The sequence below is a fragment of the Maniola jurtina genome, chromosome 12 (genome assembly GCF_905333055.1).
Source record: "Maniola jurtina chromosome 12, ilManJurt1.1, whole genome shotgun sequence".
NCBI classification, from domain to species: Eukaryota; Metazoa; Arthropoda; class Insecta; order Lepidoptera; family Nymphalidae; genus Maniola; species Maniola jurtina.
The window spans coordinates 5,980,405-5,997,309 of record NC_060040.1 but is presented as its reverse complement, the minus strand read 5'-3'; the positions used below and the strand labels follow the sequence as shown (position 1 = coordinate 5,997,309).

General features: G+C 36.5%; 1 protein-coding gene across 1 annotated transcript in view; it reads right to left on the bottom strand.

Annotated features, from left to right (window-relative positions):
* Window positions 1-228: 228 nt before the first annotated feature.
* LOC123870041 (toll-like receptor 6) overlaps window positions 229-16,905 on the bottom strand; it is a 164,186-nt gene continuing 147,509 nt past the window's right edge. Inside the window, exon 2 of the mRNA XM_045913203.1 lies at window positions 229-705. The gene's annotated coding sequence lies outside the window, so the exon portion shown is untranslated. The remainder of the gene's footprint in view (window positions 706-16,905) is intronic.

Sequence of the window (16,905 nt, the reverse complement as noted above, 5' to 3'; positions counted from 1 at the left end):
TGATGAACTGTACTTATTTGTCGATAGGTATTTTCAGTTTCAATATTGGTTTGACACAAAAACAATATCACCACGTAAGGAATTCAAGCCTAAAAGATTGAAACATAACTAAACATTACTTTTACGCCATTTTTCCACACTTCGTCTCATGCATTTGAAATGTTTTTCTGGTGATAGAAAATATTACAATTTTACTTGACTATAATCATGCGTCACGCTTCATTTGGTGGTTTCAATAGTAGGTTTCGCCTGTTTGTTTAACTTTGATAAACACTGAGAACCTGCTATGTTTAAAAAAAATCATTGTATAACCTACAACTATCACGTTCACTTAACAAGAACTTTGTTTAATTGATTGAGAAAGATATTAGACTAGTTTTTAACACTTATTCGAAATTAGAAGATACGAGTAGTAAGAAATACACTAAGCTATGTACAAAGAGTAGACAATAAACGTGAAATATCGATGTTCGAGTTGCACTCACAATTTTTTAACTGGCTTTTACACTGGGTTTTAGCCTGCACTCACAAAGTCACTAAGTGTCCAGAGATCAGAGTAATGCTTCTTCGAGCTGGTCGAAGCCTGCGCACCATCAGTCACTCTCGTAGACAGTGGAGTTGGAACTCTTGCGCCGACTGTAGGGCGAGCTGAACTCGATCCTGGTATCAGGAAGCCAGGTGTACGCAGTGCGCTCGGACGATGCACTGAAAGGAGAAAAAAACGATTGTGAGCGTATAAAAAAAATTGGCAGTCAGTGAGGACAGAATAGACAAGTGTAAATTAAAAATTTATAACACCCCCGACAAGTGAAGGGTACAGTAAAAGAAAAGAGCTGATAACTTTCAAACGGCTAAACCGATTTTTTTGGATTATATAATAGCTAAGAACACGATCTCGATCAAGCCACATTTCAAACAAAAAAACTAAGTTAAAATCAGTTCATTAGTTTAGGAGCTACGATGCCACAGACAGATACACAGATACACGTCAAACTTATAACACCCCTTTTGTTGGGTCGGGGGTTAAAAAGAAGCAAATCTTATTGTGTACCTTAGTATATATTATAATGTCAAGGTGTACATCGCAATAATACTAAATTAATAATAAATAAATATTACGAAATAATATTTAAGATTGTACTGGATCTCGAGTTCCCTAGGTATATACTAATAATTAAAAGTAATTAATTTAAACGCCATCTCACCTAGTTGTATTTTATGATATTGTTATTATGATATTAAGTAACTATAATCTTGGGATAAAACAAGACTCTAATCAGGTGTCTTGTTTTGATTGCTAGTTATACCTAAATATTTCACGAAAATATACTCGTAGCTAAGTTATTAGATGAAATAGAATATTTTATCATGATAGGCAGATCAGTATTATTATAAACTTGTGTATTTTTCCTTCACGAAAGGATTCGGGAGCCCGCCGTATTAATATCTCAAGTAGGTATACCCTTATTGTGTTATGCGTCTCTTATATAGGCAAGTGTAATTATTTACTTATCACATTTCACTTATGAATCTAATTATTATCGCCTAATTTAGGTGTTTTATTTAGTCCTTGATAAGGCTACCCACTTCGTCAGCGTGGATTTAGGTTTGCTAAAACCCTATAAAATCTCTTCGATTTTCCAGAATAAAAAAGTCTATGTCCATGTCTGAGATAAAAGCTATCTCTTTACCAAACGTGCTAATTGGTAAAACGGCTGGGACGTGAAAATGTGACAGACCGACATATACACTTTCGCGTTTAAAATTATATTAGTATGGATTTCTGCATTGTTATTGGATCTCAAGATTTATGTTACTAGGCGGCTAGGATCATAATAATAGTTAATACAACATTGTTTCGCATCCAATTAAAGTACATCGTAGCATATTCGCTGTTCAAATATTAACTGAGCTTTTATATCTCTCTTGTCGTGTCTACATACGCCCCGATCCAGTCAGGCTCAATCAAGTACGCGACCGACATAAGCGCGCAGACAAAATTCAGGCTTTATAGTATTGTATTTAGAACTTCGACTATACAACCATTTATGATATAAAAACTTGATGGAAATATTACTTAGTGTACTACTAGATTACTAGGACTTTTTAGTAGTGCGTTAAGAGGGCTCTCTCCGTCACTCGTTTCATACAAACGTAGTTCCAATTTCATTTGAATATTAAGCAACCAAAGTCCATGAAATTTTGCAGACATATTCTAGAAACTAATATCTGTGTCTGTGGTTTTCCAGATTTCTGTTAAAATATTCGGTTTCAAAGTCACGCGGTCTTAAAAATGTTCATACAAATCTTTGAGCTCCTGTAATTTTAAAACTACATATTTTTAGAAAAATCTAAAACACCACAGACACAGATATTTGTTTCTAGAATATGTCTGCAAAATTTCATGGACTTTGGTTGCTTAACATTCAAATGAAATTGGAACTACGATTGTATGAAACGAGTGACGGAGAGAGCCCTGTTAACTGTGTTAACATCTATCAAAATTGTATGGAACTGTCAAATTGTGAAGTTTTTCGAAATTTAACCACGAAATTAAATGACAGATATAATATATGCACAGTTAACGTTAATTTGAAAAGTTACACGGGAGCATCTGACCATGGGTCACAATTTACGCGTCCTAACTGGCCATGCTTTGTTAGAGATGTTTCCAATCTGATCAGGCCGATGCGTATAAAGCGCGCTTAACTGAGCTTTGGTAACATCGCTTTTAATGGTAATCAGGGACATTTACATTGAGACGGTTACAATTGGAACATGTTTTGTGGACAAAACAAAGGCGTTCTCGGCAGTGACACTGTAATGTATTAAAGTTACCACGAACTTGTAACTGCTATGGTTTGTTACTGTTTGACTTGTTGTTTAACATGTCTCTCAATATAAAGGTATCAGAAACTTTGATACATTGTTTTATGTAGTACTAGCTGACGCTCGCGACTTCATCCACGTAGATTTAGGTTTTTCGACATCCCGTGGGAACTCGTTGGTTTTCCGGGATAAAAAGTAGCCTATGTGCTAATCCAGGGTATTATCTATCTTCATTCCGAATTTCAGCCAAATCCGTCCAGTAGTTTTTGCGTGAAGGAGTAACAAACATACACACACACACACACACACACACACACACACACACACACACACACACACACATACACACACACACACACACACACACACACACACACACACACACAAACTTTCGCCTTTATAATATTAGTGTGATGTGATGTGATGTTTCTTTCTTTTTTTTTCAGTAACAAGCGTGTAATCTAACGATCACAATTATGGGAGTATTCATTTATTACATTATCACATAAAAAACCGGTTAAGTGTGAATCGGACTCGAAAACGAAAGATTCCGTACCGTCGTACAAGATATACCTCTTTTGCGTAGAATATTAGGATTTAATAAATTAATTTTTTCGTGACAAATTCACGGTTTTCAGATTTTGCCTTTACTTATGCTATAAGACCTACTTACCAAATTTCATGATTCTAGGTCAACAGGAAGTACCCTATAAATTTTCTTGAGAGACACGATGGATAGACGGACAGACAGCAGACAGACAACAAATTGATCCACAGATTGGTTACAGAGATTTCAGTGCTAAAGTTATTATTAGAATTCATTACATTAAAAAAAAGAATATTAGTCATGCTAATCATATCAAATACTCCCCTTTCCCCTCCAGTTGAGCCTAAAGCTTATGCCAGGAGTGGGTACGACAATAGTACAACGGGTGGGGTTTGAACTGGCGACCTTTCGGAATTCAGTCCGCTCCTCAACCGTTGAGCTATCGAGCCTCATACACATTGTAGGTGCATGTTGTTTACATAGTTTTCTTTACTTTATTTACGTAGCTACATGCTACAGTATAATTACCACAATGCCAGGCAACTACGAGTACTACTTCATGAACTGTCATTAAAAAATAATAAAGTTTAAACTTTACAAGTTCAAATAAGTACACGGTAAAATTAGCAGCAATTTTCTAGTCTCAACTATACTTACAATAATTCATTCCTATTTTTAATAACACTTCACGTTGTGTTGTAAAATGCATGAAGGTAAGAAAATAATAAGTAAGTAACATAGCATTGCATTGTGCCTCTTAATACCACCTACGTGCATTTGTGTAAACATAGGATATTTAACTTTGCTTTGAGTCGTAATAGAAGGAGCTCCAACAATGGGGTCAACAATATTGACATAGTTAAGAGTTTCTCGGAGTGGAAGGAAAATGTAGTTAGTAGAAATTGAAAACAACTTGTAGTTTTAAAGGGTATCGGTAACTATTTTGCTACTATAATTATTTTGTAGTACCTAACTATCTACTCGTAGATTATGTTTCGTAGAAACTGTAACTTTTAGAGTTGGGAAAATTCCACATAATATATCTATTTAAGCTGTTATTGTTGTAAAAGTGAGGTCTAACCCTTAACTTTAATACTGGTTAATCATACGATTACCCGGATCGTTCTGGATTTCGGGTTTATATTTCATAGAATATTCTCGAAAAGGTACTATTAAAATATATTCTATGCTAGAACATGATAACTGTTTCGTAGAATTAGCTATTAAATATTAGAGTAGGAAAAATTTCACGCATCTAGGTCATGCTTTTTCAGAAGTGGTACATAAATGAACAAGTGTAAATTAAAAATTTATAACACCTCCGATAAGTGAAGGTTAGAGTAACTAGAAAAGAGCTGATAACTTTCAAAAGGCTGAACCGATTTTCTTGGATCATAGCTAAGAACACTCTCGATCTTTCAAACAAAAAAAACTAAATTAAAATCGGTTCATTAGTTTAGGAGCTACGATGCCACAGACAGATACATAGATACACACGTCAAACTTATAACACCCCTCTCTTTGGGTCGGGGGTTAAAAAGATTAGGTCCAACCGTATGGGTTATTAGTAGGTACCAAAGTTAAGTCAAACATCAGGCCGTCAACTGGGGTACACACCGCTTAACTTGAGGACATCTACGTCTGGTTTTCTAGGCCAGCAATAATATTGTCATCGCCAACCGATGGACATCCACAACTGGGCATAGGTCTTGTACCACCTGAATCCAGTGGCTCCCTGCAACTCATTTGATGTCCTTTCATCTAGTGGAGGAGCCAACGTTGTGCTTTCCAGTGCAGTATTACTATGTCCAATTGTTAAAAACGTAGGTGGTATAAAGAATCAGCCAAAGTGGACAAATAGAGAGAATAAGTCGAACACTATTAGTAGGAAATAAGAGCGACTCGGCAGTCAGCACCCAAGTCGCGACTCGAGTCGAAATCCAATTTGAAATAAGTGCCTTCTGAATTAATCCGACCACTTTGGACCGACCGGATGAAATTTCTGGTATTTTTCACGTCTAGCAATAAAAACGACGCGGGAAAAAGATGAGTAATAGCTCGCCCTGAGTTCGCAAGGACCGTGGAGAATAATAATATTATGCTCATACGATGGAAACCTTTTTAATCCAGACCAGTGGTGTATTCAAAGTTGGGAACGTGTTGAGGTATTTCCTTGAGCGTGAATAAGGGTTTCTTGTGCAATATTATTTCTTTTGCTCTTTTTCCTTCGCGATTAATTGTCTGTATACTTCCAGTGTTTTTTATTCTGATAGAAGCTAGCTCTCATCTACGATCTCGTGAATTCAGTTTTTCCTTTTTCAAAATATTTTCTTAGTGTGAAAGAGTTGGAACTTTATGTTAATATCTCAGTCAGTTAGCGTCTTCCTTTACGCATACAGTTAAAAATATACTACATTTTAAAATTCAAATTTTACTAGACCCAAGCGTTCAATACTACTACTTAATCTATATACTTATCGCAAAACGAAAAAGCCTTGAAAATGGGTCACACGTCTCATAGTCTCATACATTTCAGCGCGGAAAGTTATCGAAAGCAATTAAATGTTAATGTCTATGCAGTGCCCTGTAATTTAAGGATTAAGTAATTCAGCTTCCAGAAGTTGTGTAATTAACATTCAGTTGAAAATTGTTGCCAAGTTGTCAGGCTATTAATTGAATAACTTCAGTGTAACTGTCTTTAATACTTTAGACAGGAGATCGAATATGGCGAATAGGATTAGGAACTTAGGGGTGGGTTCAAAGAACTTGTAAGTTTAGGCTGGGTTCCGCTTGGTAGGTAATATAAGCTCACAGGAAATCACATTATTGACTACAAAATCGGAACTTACCGATTCCGCCAGTAAATTTTTAATAGAGATGGCCCGTGATGGTCAAACTTTTGTTATTTTATAAAAGCTGAACGTTTCTCTGCGTATTGCCCCCAACACAGGGAGGAACGACCAGCGACTATGAATTTTTTGTACATGATGGCTTTGGCAGATAACAGGTAACAAAGACGTATAAAATCTTCCATCAAAGTATAAAGTCTATTTTTCGGAACAGTAGGAGTTATCACGTCATGCATTGCCAGACAGTATTGTGGCAACCCTCTGCCAGACAAGTTTAACAATTTATATAGCTGCGTATTTGGTTCTCATTTATTTGGTAAGTACCTACAATTAACTTTATTATACAGACCATAAAATATATGCAATGAGAAATGAATGACAATGATGAGATGCGAGCAAGGAAGAAAATATCTTTGATGCAAAACAAGAAAACCAATATTGTACTTTCTTGAGTTGTTATTGAGACGTAACTATTATTAACATAACAACGACTCCGTAACTAGTTCACAATAACTAATTGGCAATTTGAACTAGAAGTAAAGTGTAACAGACAAACAGCTATATTGGTTACGCCAACAAGTTTGTTGTACGTGCCAGAGAGGTGTCGTATGCTAGAGGCGGTGATGTCCCACAAAGTGACCTTGTTTTTAGACTGGTGGATGAAAGGCAAAGTCATTCTTTTCTTTCATACCTACCTAAATTGACATTGTAGCTTTGTGTCTAGCAATAGTATCTCTATTTTTATCATAATTATGACTAAACTGTTATGGTATTGCATAAAGATAAATCCATAAGGACCAACAGGGACAAAGTTATGTATGCACCCGTCAGTTTAAGTTCTCTAATATAATTATATAAATGCGAAAATGTGTCTCTCTGTCTGTCACCTTTTCACGGCCCTTTCATTAACCATTTGGTCACCACTACGCGTTGGGGTTAGCGGAGACTAATCCTTAATTTAAGTATCTAGTGTATAATATTAAGTTGTTTACTTAAAAATTTAATAAAAATACATGAAAATAATACTTCTCATTTATTAATTACTAGCTGACGTCCGCAACATCCTCCGTGTGGATTTAGGGTTTTCAAACTTTCGTGGGAACTGTTTTCCGGGACTAACTAATTTTCCGGGATAAAAAGTAGCCTGTGTGTTGATCCAGGGTATAATCTATCTCCATTCTAAATTTCAGCCAAATCCATTCAGTAGTTTTTGCGTGAAAAAGTAACAAACATACACACGAACACAAAAACCTACAAACTTTCGCCTGCGGTTTGTCGCCTGATAAAATAAGTACAAAGTCTGTATCTATATTATGGTCTATAACTCAATGGTACTGCCATACTTGAACTTCAAACTGGATCAGTTAGCGCCATCTTAACGCCTCTCTGAACATTTATAGGTAGGGATTATTGAGTTATATTATTCCCTTTGAAGATGAAGGGATCACGTCACATTAGTTATTGATTAATGTGTAAGTAATATTATATCTAACGTATGAACTTAGTGTATTTGTATTATAATAGTTATAAGCCTAAGTTGATAAACTTCAACCTTACATGCAGAGGATCCTAGGCACGCACCATCGGCGACGGAGTTACGTGTTTTTAGATCTCTTCACCGTTTTAAAGAAAGTGATATTAATATTTGATTAAAACGCACATAACTCACATAAAAGATAGAGTAGTGGTCTAGTGGTTAAGATATCGGCCTCCTAAACAAGTGATCGGGGTTCCATTCCCAGCTCGCACTCTAACTTTTCGGAGTGAAGTTTATTAAAAAAATCTGTCTTCAACAGTTGGAGTAGCTGCATAGTCTAGTTTTGAAAACACTTGCATAATCAATAATAGGTGCTGTGAGAAACCCATTCAAAAACTGATGCATTCAAGTGTATTCTTAGCTTAGCATAAAGTGCAACCTACGCTCAACCCATATTTACCCACCAATCGATTGTCAGTAACATAACTTGAACGATGTGCCTACTTAGTTAGACATGGATAGACACCAGGCAACTATAAGACGTATAATAATCACACGGGGGACTTTTTGTTCCACAACTTTTTGTCTTGTCGTCCAAACAGTCAGCCGCGAAAATTACAGTCCAAAGATAGTTTTAAATGTATAAATGAAACAGGGATAAAAGACACAAATAAATCATCTGACAACAAACAGGATTGTGTCGTTACCCGCTGAACATTTTATCGTGTCTAAATATGCCATCATCTTGCTCTACTAAGTAATATTTTTATAAATGCGATGAAATGTTTGTTCGTTGGTTTGTCCTTCAATCACGCTGCAATGGAGCAACAGATCTACGAGATGTTTAGCACGGATATAATTAAAGACCTTGGCAGTGATAGGTATGGACTACTTTTTATCCCGAAAAATCAAAGTTCTGATGGGATTTTCAGAAGAAGTAGTGAGCATCATCCAGTAGATCCATAAAAGAATGTAAAATTTAATAATTAAATTTATATGTTAAATATAAAAATTAACAATTTTTCGCCAAGCAATCTGTAGTTTTTTACACAATAACAATTTATTGCTTTAAGAAGACGGTATATGCTTGGTTCCTATTTGGCATTATATTGGAACGTCAAATCTGTTAGCGCTACGATTTCAAGAACAGGTCGCTAGTATGGTCGTAGGCTAAGACCCATTACGCAAGGTCGCCCGACGCGGCGACTCAGTCGACGGCGATCTTTCGAATATGTATGTAATTTTATATGTATACAGATCGTTGTGTGTATGTATGCACACGAAGTCGCCGCGACTGTCGACCGTGCGTAATGGCTCTTAGACTACCAGGCGGTCATAAAACGTAAAAAGTAAGCATGCCTCCTGCGGTGGCATTACCCAGCGTAGCGAGAATTGTCTGTGCAAACAACACAGCGGTCAAAATGGAAGCCCTATTGTGTTAGAATGTATTCATTTGTATGGCAAACCTAATATTGACGGTACAGGAACTTGTTTCATCCGTAAATATTGAGGCGGCCAGGGATAGAGCCATCCTATGATTATGACTCATGGGCATACTTTAGAACTTTATAGCAGGAATCTTTCGAAACATAAGAGCCGATTCACACTAAGCACGTACACGTGACCACGCGCGTAGTGACGCGCGTGAATCCATAGACATGACAGCACGCATTACGTCTACGCGAACTTTCACGTCACGCAAGCGGTATGCCATATCTCATACAGTTCCATACATTACAACGTCATGGTACGCGCTACGTCTATACTTACGTGCTGCATACGCGTTTGGTGTGTCCCAGCTTTTGTCTTTGGTTTTGAAGTTGCTGCTTGGACGCATATGCTGGCTAAGGGCCACGGCGTATTTTTGCCAGGTAACGCTGAGGGGTTAGTGTAGGAAACTGTTCAAGCTCACATAACCCCCAGGAAGCAGCGTGGTATGTGCACTGCTTCCGAGAGGGATGCGTAAAACATTTCTCAGCGTTAAAAAAAAGGAAATGTTCAATCTAACATGACATATCGAGCTGAAGTAACTATCAAATAATTTAGTCTACAATTTCTTTTACCTATCTTGAAGAAAATAAATATTTTATTATACCGGACGAATTATTTTGTAAAAGGTTTAATTGGTCGTCCATGACAAAATGATAATTACCTTCATAGAGTGTAGGATTTCGATGTAGGATGGTGAAGGTACATAAATAAAACCATTAAGTGACCATAAAATTTACGATGTCGGTGCTTATCTATATTGCCTTCGATATTTAACATGCATCGCCCTTTCATTTAATTAGTTGGTTTTTAATTTTAATTCGAGTTCTAGTTAATTAGAAAAGATATTATGTTTGATTTCCTGACGAGGTCGGCCTTTCTGGCAAGAATTATAAACCATCCAGCTGACATAGCCCAGCTTCTCACGGTATAAATTAACATGCTAAGGAAACATGTAAGAGGCGCACTATTTACTTTAAAAGAATATAATATGGATACGTGTAATAAACAGTGGAAGAAATGAGAAAACGAGTTTAACTACGCAGTCATACTTAATATTTAGACTTTAGCATTCTTCAAATTATTTCCATGAAAATTGGTAGGTACGGTCGGCCTCAGAATTCGAATAGCAATTCCGCGAAACAATTGTACCAAAAACCTGTCGCACTTATGACCTTTTTCTATAAACACGCCACACATACACCTAACGCATGTGCATAACCGTGCCAAGCGAATATGTTCATTAAGGTGATGAACGACTTAAGGCCTTTGACTGTGGTGTGGTGATAGGACGTATTTCACGAGGTGGATTGGCTGATGAAAAAGTTTAAAATACGTATCAGCCGCGGTATTATACAGTGATTTTTTCTAATACAACATGTTGTAAACATGAATGAAATTTTCATAATCGTCGTGGCCATCCTACGCATACTTTACTTCGCCGAAGATGGGACAATCAAGATCGAACTTCACTTGGTAAGTTCGTTTGATCATTTAATTAATTTGTCTTACGACTCCGGATTTCCGTTGTTTGACACGTTTTTGCTAATAAAGACTTTGTAACAAAACGAAAGCTACTAGGTGGTCTCTAATTATCATTCAACGTACATGTATCATGTTAAGGCCATAGCTATAAAACTGGTCTCGGCCGCTTTTATGGGATAAAAAGTTTTTATCTGCACTTTTAGTTTTATCATTACATTAATTTTGAAGTCCATTTCTTACCAACTCTGCAAATTAATTAGATAAGAGTCTTTTTGAAAACCAGTTTTTTAAATTATATCTCTACAGTTATATAATGTGTAACAGAGCGTGATTTACAATGTCTTTATAGATTGCTACTTAAAATATGTAAACTTTAGCTTACATTATTTAGATTTTTCTATATCTTTATCTAAAATAACGCAAAGTTTTTGTTATTTTATGTAGATATGCCTCAAAAAACATAATTGTTAGGCAGTTATTTCGTGAACCTATAGCAAAACGTTGAAATTACGTATATTCGGAGAAACGTAACGTACAATTATTTTAAGCCCATTTTTTAAAATTATGTGATGATGAACTTGACAACAATCATGCCTAATAAAAAACAACGATGGAGCAATAGGTTGGAGTGCGCTTGTCTAGAAGATGCCTTTTCACTCTTGCCTTGTTTTACAGTTTGGCAGGAAACAAGAAAATTAGTAATCACTAATCCAAAAGTATAGTACATTAATGAAATATAATATTTTAACTTGTAGGTGCTTGTTAAGTAACAACGTGCGTGTTCATAGCACATGGGATGTAAAACAAACATCAAACTATGAATCACGCATTCACATAGAGGGTTCGGAAGTATTCCCTCCAAATGATAGTCTGAGAACTAAACTTTAAACAATTCCCGAAATCTGTGTAACAACCAATTTGGACGATAAACGCATTGTAAAAGCCACGTTGCCAGCCAATCAACCCTCGGGTAATACGGAAGAATGGCCACGAACCACTGACCCCAACTAACAACTAATAACTAAGTACGCTGGACTTACGATTGCCGACCTGAATTTGAAGCAACTTGATTTTTACCATTAATTTGGCACTGAATGTAACAGTGAGCGTCATGTGAGCGTCATTATGATCAACTCATCACCGGTCCACTACTGAGCACGGGTCTTCTGTCAGAATGAGAAGAGTTTAGACTATAGTCCGTCACGCTGGCCAAGTGTGGATTGGCAAACTTCACACAGCTTTGAGAACAATATGAAGAACTCGCAGGCATGCAGATTTCTGCACGATGTTTTTCTACATCTTCAAGGCAAGTGATATTCAATTGCTTGAAACGCATGTCACTTCGAAAAGTTACAGATGCGTATCTAGTATCAAACCCCTGGACCTACCGGTTAGGTTTTATTGTCTATCTATCTATCTAGGAAACAGAAGTCTCAATCGTAAGGCTAGCACGGCTATGTGAGCGTACTCCGAATTTTATGTTAGTAATGAGACACCTGTCACGATAGTGTCAAGACAATTTGACACAGAGTCAATTTTGTTTCATGGAATATGCTCGGTGTGGCGTTACGAATCCGCACAAAATAACTGTCATTTTGTACGGCTCATCTCTTCTATCGTACTTGTATACATGTCCATTTCAGTGGCACAGACTGATACAGGGTTGATAATATCATTGTTTGGGCGTAACTGATCTCTATGGTTACTGTTTAATGTGCGAGTACGGATGGCAAGTAAAGTTAATAATTTATTGCTTAAATAGTTCAATGTCGCGTGCTAACGTCCTCATTTTGTTTTGTTCAAGACTTGCGTATGACTAAACTCACGCCTTTATGATGCAGTTTTATGATAAAGTCTGAAATACCTGAAGTTTGAAATTACATGATTAAGTCTGCCATCTTTTCACGAAATCATATCATCAGAACTAAAAAAATACTAAGTAGTATAAGTTTTCTGAAAAGCAGGCTAAACCTACAATACATCAGCTATTTTATTAGCTTTTGTATCGAATCAGCTCTTGCTTTTGTATGACAATATCAAAGACAGCTAGTAACTATATAGTATAACGGCAAAGGCATAGTGAACTAAACAGAGGCATTAGGGCAAGTAACTTAGTAATTAGTATTACCACAGCGTAAATACATCCAGTTAGAAGACGCCGTTGATGTTTGCAGACTGGTCTATTTTATGTTGGTAGCACCTACACTACGTACCCCAAACGACAACGACGATTCAGCATAATCATAATAATTTATGTTCTGCCGACGTCTGCGTAATCTCTCCTCCGTATGTTTCCTGCAGGTTTACTAGGTATAGCTTGACGTCACCGTCGACCGACTGTATGAATTAACTCCTTAAGGTGCCCACGATGCAGCGCGCTGCCACGATGCGCAGTTCAGCTGCAGTTCAGTTGCAGTTCAGTTCGAGTGCGTGGGCACCTTTAGGCAGTGGTATTACTAATTAATAGTATAGTTTTGCACCACGTATGAGTTTTATCACAGCGTACCATTCGAGAAAATGTGAAAGAAAGAGTTTTTTTTACTTAGACGGTACTAAACCCCAATTTTTGTTAACGCCACATTCAAATTAAGTGTTCTGTAGAAAGCACCCGCTAAGTAAAGACATCCACCATGATAACAACTTAATAGTAAGTTGTTTGGAAACCACAACAAAATTACTTTAATTTTAACGGAATAACAATAAATTGTATCAAGTTAACAAGTTAAGTTAAAACAGGTTTAACTGCTTCTAGTTAAAACAAACAGCGTTTACGTGCCTGATTGTATTTGTGCAGGGCAATGATGTGCGGGCGTAAGTGCTTTAGTTTGTTTTATCGAAATCGATTAATCGGCGTACCTACTTGATTTGATAATAATATAAAAGTGAAAGATTGCTATGCATATTTAGGATTAATAAGCCACGAGTATTATCAGGGGGCACGGCAGTGCCCCCGCCAAGACGAGCCAAACGGCGGCCGGGGCGCTACGTACCTTTTTCTCGAAGTGTTTCGCCGTATTTTCGACCCGTCATAACTTCGGTCTGGATGACGCTAGAAAGCTGAAATTTTCAGTATAAGGTGTCCTCAGCAAATTTACCAAATATACCAAGTATCAAATATCTAGCTTTTATGGTTACAGATTTATTGATACCTAAAATACGCAGTTTTCGTCCCTCACTGATGATCATCACAATTCAGAGTCTGTAATTCTAGGGTACTTCCTGAAGTCCTAGAAGGTTGAAATTTGGTATGTAGACTAGAAATTGCATACAAACTACAGGAAAATTGAGAAATTGGAATTTCCCCCCCTCTACGCCTCTTATGAGAAAAGCAAATCTGTAAATTATATTGCTAGAATGCTGATATTTTCAGGATAAGATGTCCTTGGCAGATTGATTAAACGCATTGAGTATCAATTGTCTAGCTTGTATAGTTTCAGATTTATTGACAGTCAAAACTTCTAGTCTGTAATTCTAGGGTACTTCCCGAAATCCTAGAAGACTGAAATTTGGTATGTAGACTAGAAATTGCATACAAACTACAGGAAAATTGAGAAATTGGAATTTCCCCCCCCTCTACGCCTCTTATGAGAAAAGCAAATCTGTAAATTCTGTCGCTAGAATACTGATATTTTCAGAATAAGATGTCCTTGGCAGATTTATTAAACACATTGAGTATCGATTGTCTAGCTTTTATAGTTTCAGATTTATTGACAGTCAAAACTTCTAGTCTGTAATTCTAGGGTACTTCCCAAAGTCCTAGAAGACTGAAATTTGGTATGTAGACTAGAAATTGTATACAAACTACAGGAAAATTAAGAAATTAGAATTTCCCCCCCTCTACGCCTCTTATGAGAAAAGCAAATCTGTAAATTCTGTCGCTAGAATGCTGATATTTTCAGGATAAGATGTCCTTGGCAGATTTATTAAACGCACTGAGTATCAATTGTCTAGCTTTTATAGTTTCAGATTTATTGACAGTCAAAACTTCTAGTCTGTAATTCTAGGGTACTTCCCGAAGTCCTAGAAGACTGAAATTTTGTATGTAGACTAGAAATTGCATACAAACTACAGGAAAATTAAGAAATTGGAAATTTCACCCATCTACGCCTCTGTATGGGGGAAGCAAATCTGTAAATTCTATCGCTAGAATGCTGATATTTTCAGAATAAGATGTCCTTGGCAGATTCATTAAACGCACTGAGTATCAATTGTCTAGCTTTTATAGTTTCAGATTTATCGACATTCAAAACCTCTAGTCACAAATTCTAGGGTACTTTCTGAAGTCATAGAAGACTGAAATTTGGCATTAAGTAGGAATTTCAAGAATTATCAACAACAGATAAATTAAGAAATCGGGTCCCCCTTCATACTCTCGTATATGAGATGCATATCTGTAAAATCTGTTGCTCGAATTCTAAAGTTTTCAGGATAAGATGTTCGTGGCAGATTTATCAAACGTACCAAGTATCTGGGTTTCCTGAAGTCCTAAAAGACTGAAATTTGGTATATCTGCTTCAAAATTGAGTTGCAAGATTCCACCCGAACAAACATATTTACATACGAGTACATTGCAAGTTGAATAAAAGCTTTTAAAAAAAGAGGTAACGATAGAGAGTGGGCCATGAAAATGATGTACCTACAAAAAATAGATCCAAAAAAATCTAGGGCACTTGCCAAAAAGAAATGAAATCCCACCAAAAACATTTCATGTAAAAAGGTAGCCAAGACTCACAAGTTCATAATGTTTTCACTGTTAAAAAGTTATGAGATCTCTAATAGAGCCAAGCCCCTAGCTGAGCTTAGATTTGTGCTGGCCATGGGACCTATCCGAAGTCCAAAGTAATATAGCTCTTAAATGTTCTTGACTGTATCACATTTATAACAATAAATAACAAATCACTCTACTTACAAGCTCTGATTCTACAAACCCTATATCTTGGTAAAAAAAAGTACGGCTTGGCCGTTTAATGTTCGAAAACTATTACATGACATAACATATTTTAAGGCCTTAAGGAATAGTTTGTTCGACAATTACTAATTTGTATTGTACTTCGTGATGGTCGCAAAAGCTATTCCGGGCTTAAATGTCTTTTCAGATAAAAAATCCACGAACTGTAAACGGCCAAGCCGTACTTTTTTTACCAAAATATAGGGTTTGTAGAATCAGAGCTTGTAAGTTGAGTGATTTGTTATTTATTGTTATAAATGTGATACACTCAAGAACATTTAAGAGCTATATTACTTTGGACTTCGGATAGGTCCCATGGCCAGCACAAATCTAAGCTCAGCTAGGGGCTTGGCTCTATTAGAGATCTCATAACTTTTTAACAGTGAAAACATTATGAACTTGTGAGTCTTGGCTACCTTTTTACATGAAATGTTTTTGGTGGGATTATTATTACGAGTAGGTATACATTCATATTAGCTATACTAATAGTAAAAATGTGAAAGTTTGCCTGTCTGCTACATTTTCACGGCCCATCCAGTTAACCGATTTTGATGTTTATTACAGCAGCTTATATCTCAGTAACGGACTTAGACTAATTTTTGTCTTGGTAAATCAAAGAGTTCCCACGGGCTTTTTAAAACTTAAATCTTAACTCAAAACTTAAATATACATGGATCATCTATTTGGCACAGTAATTTATAAATTATTATTATATTTATAAATAAATATAACAATGCACATTAGGTATACGTAATCGGGTTCGATCCTAGGCACGCACCTCTAACTTTTTGTCATTAAATTCGCTAAAATCACTCGCTATATCTGTGAGGAAACCGGCATGTCATGTCTGTCTAAAAGATGTTCTTAAAGACGTGTGAAGTCTGTAAATCCGCAATCGACCAGCGTGGTGGACCATGGCAAAACCCTTCTCATACTACTGACAGAAGACTCAGAAGTTGATCATGATGATGTTGAAGAAACGAATGCACATTGTATATTGTAGAATTTTCTTACTTTAATAAAATCGGCCTAAAAATGGTGCACCAACACTGCAAATCCATTAACTCGTAGGTAATCGACATTTAATTTCCATCAAAGCTAGATTTATTACTGGGAACGAGTTATTTCGTCGGTAAACAAATGTTTTTAAGCCGATAATATTACCATTCTGTGGATTTGATTGAATCCGCAAATAGCTTCCCATGGTTACAAAATAGTGATGTGTATTTTTCCAGACGACATATCGATATCTACCTTGTACCGATTTATCATCACCCATCGC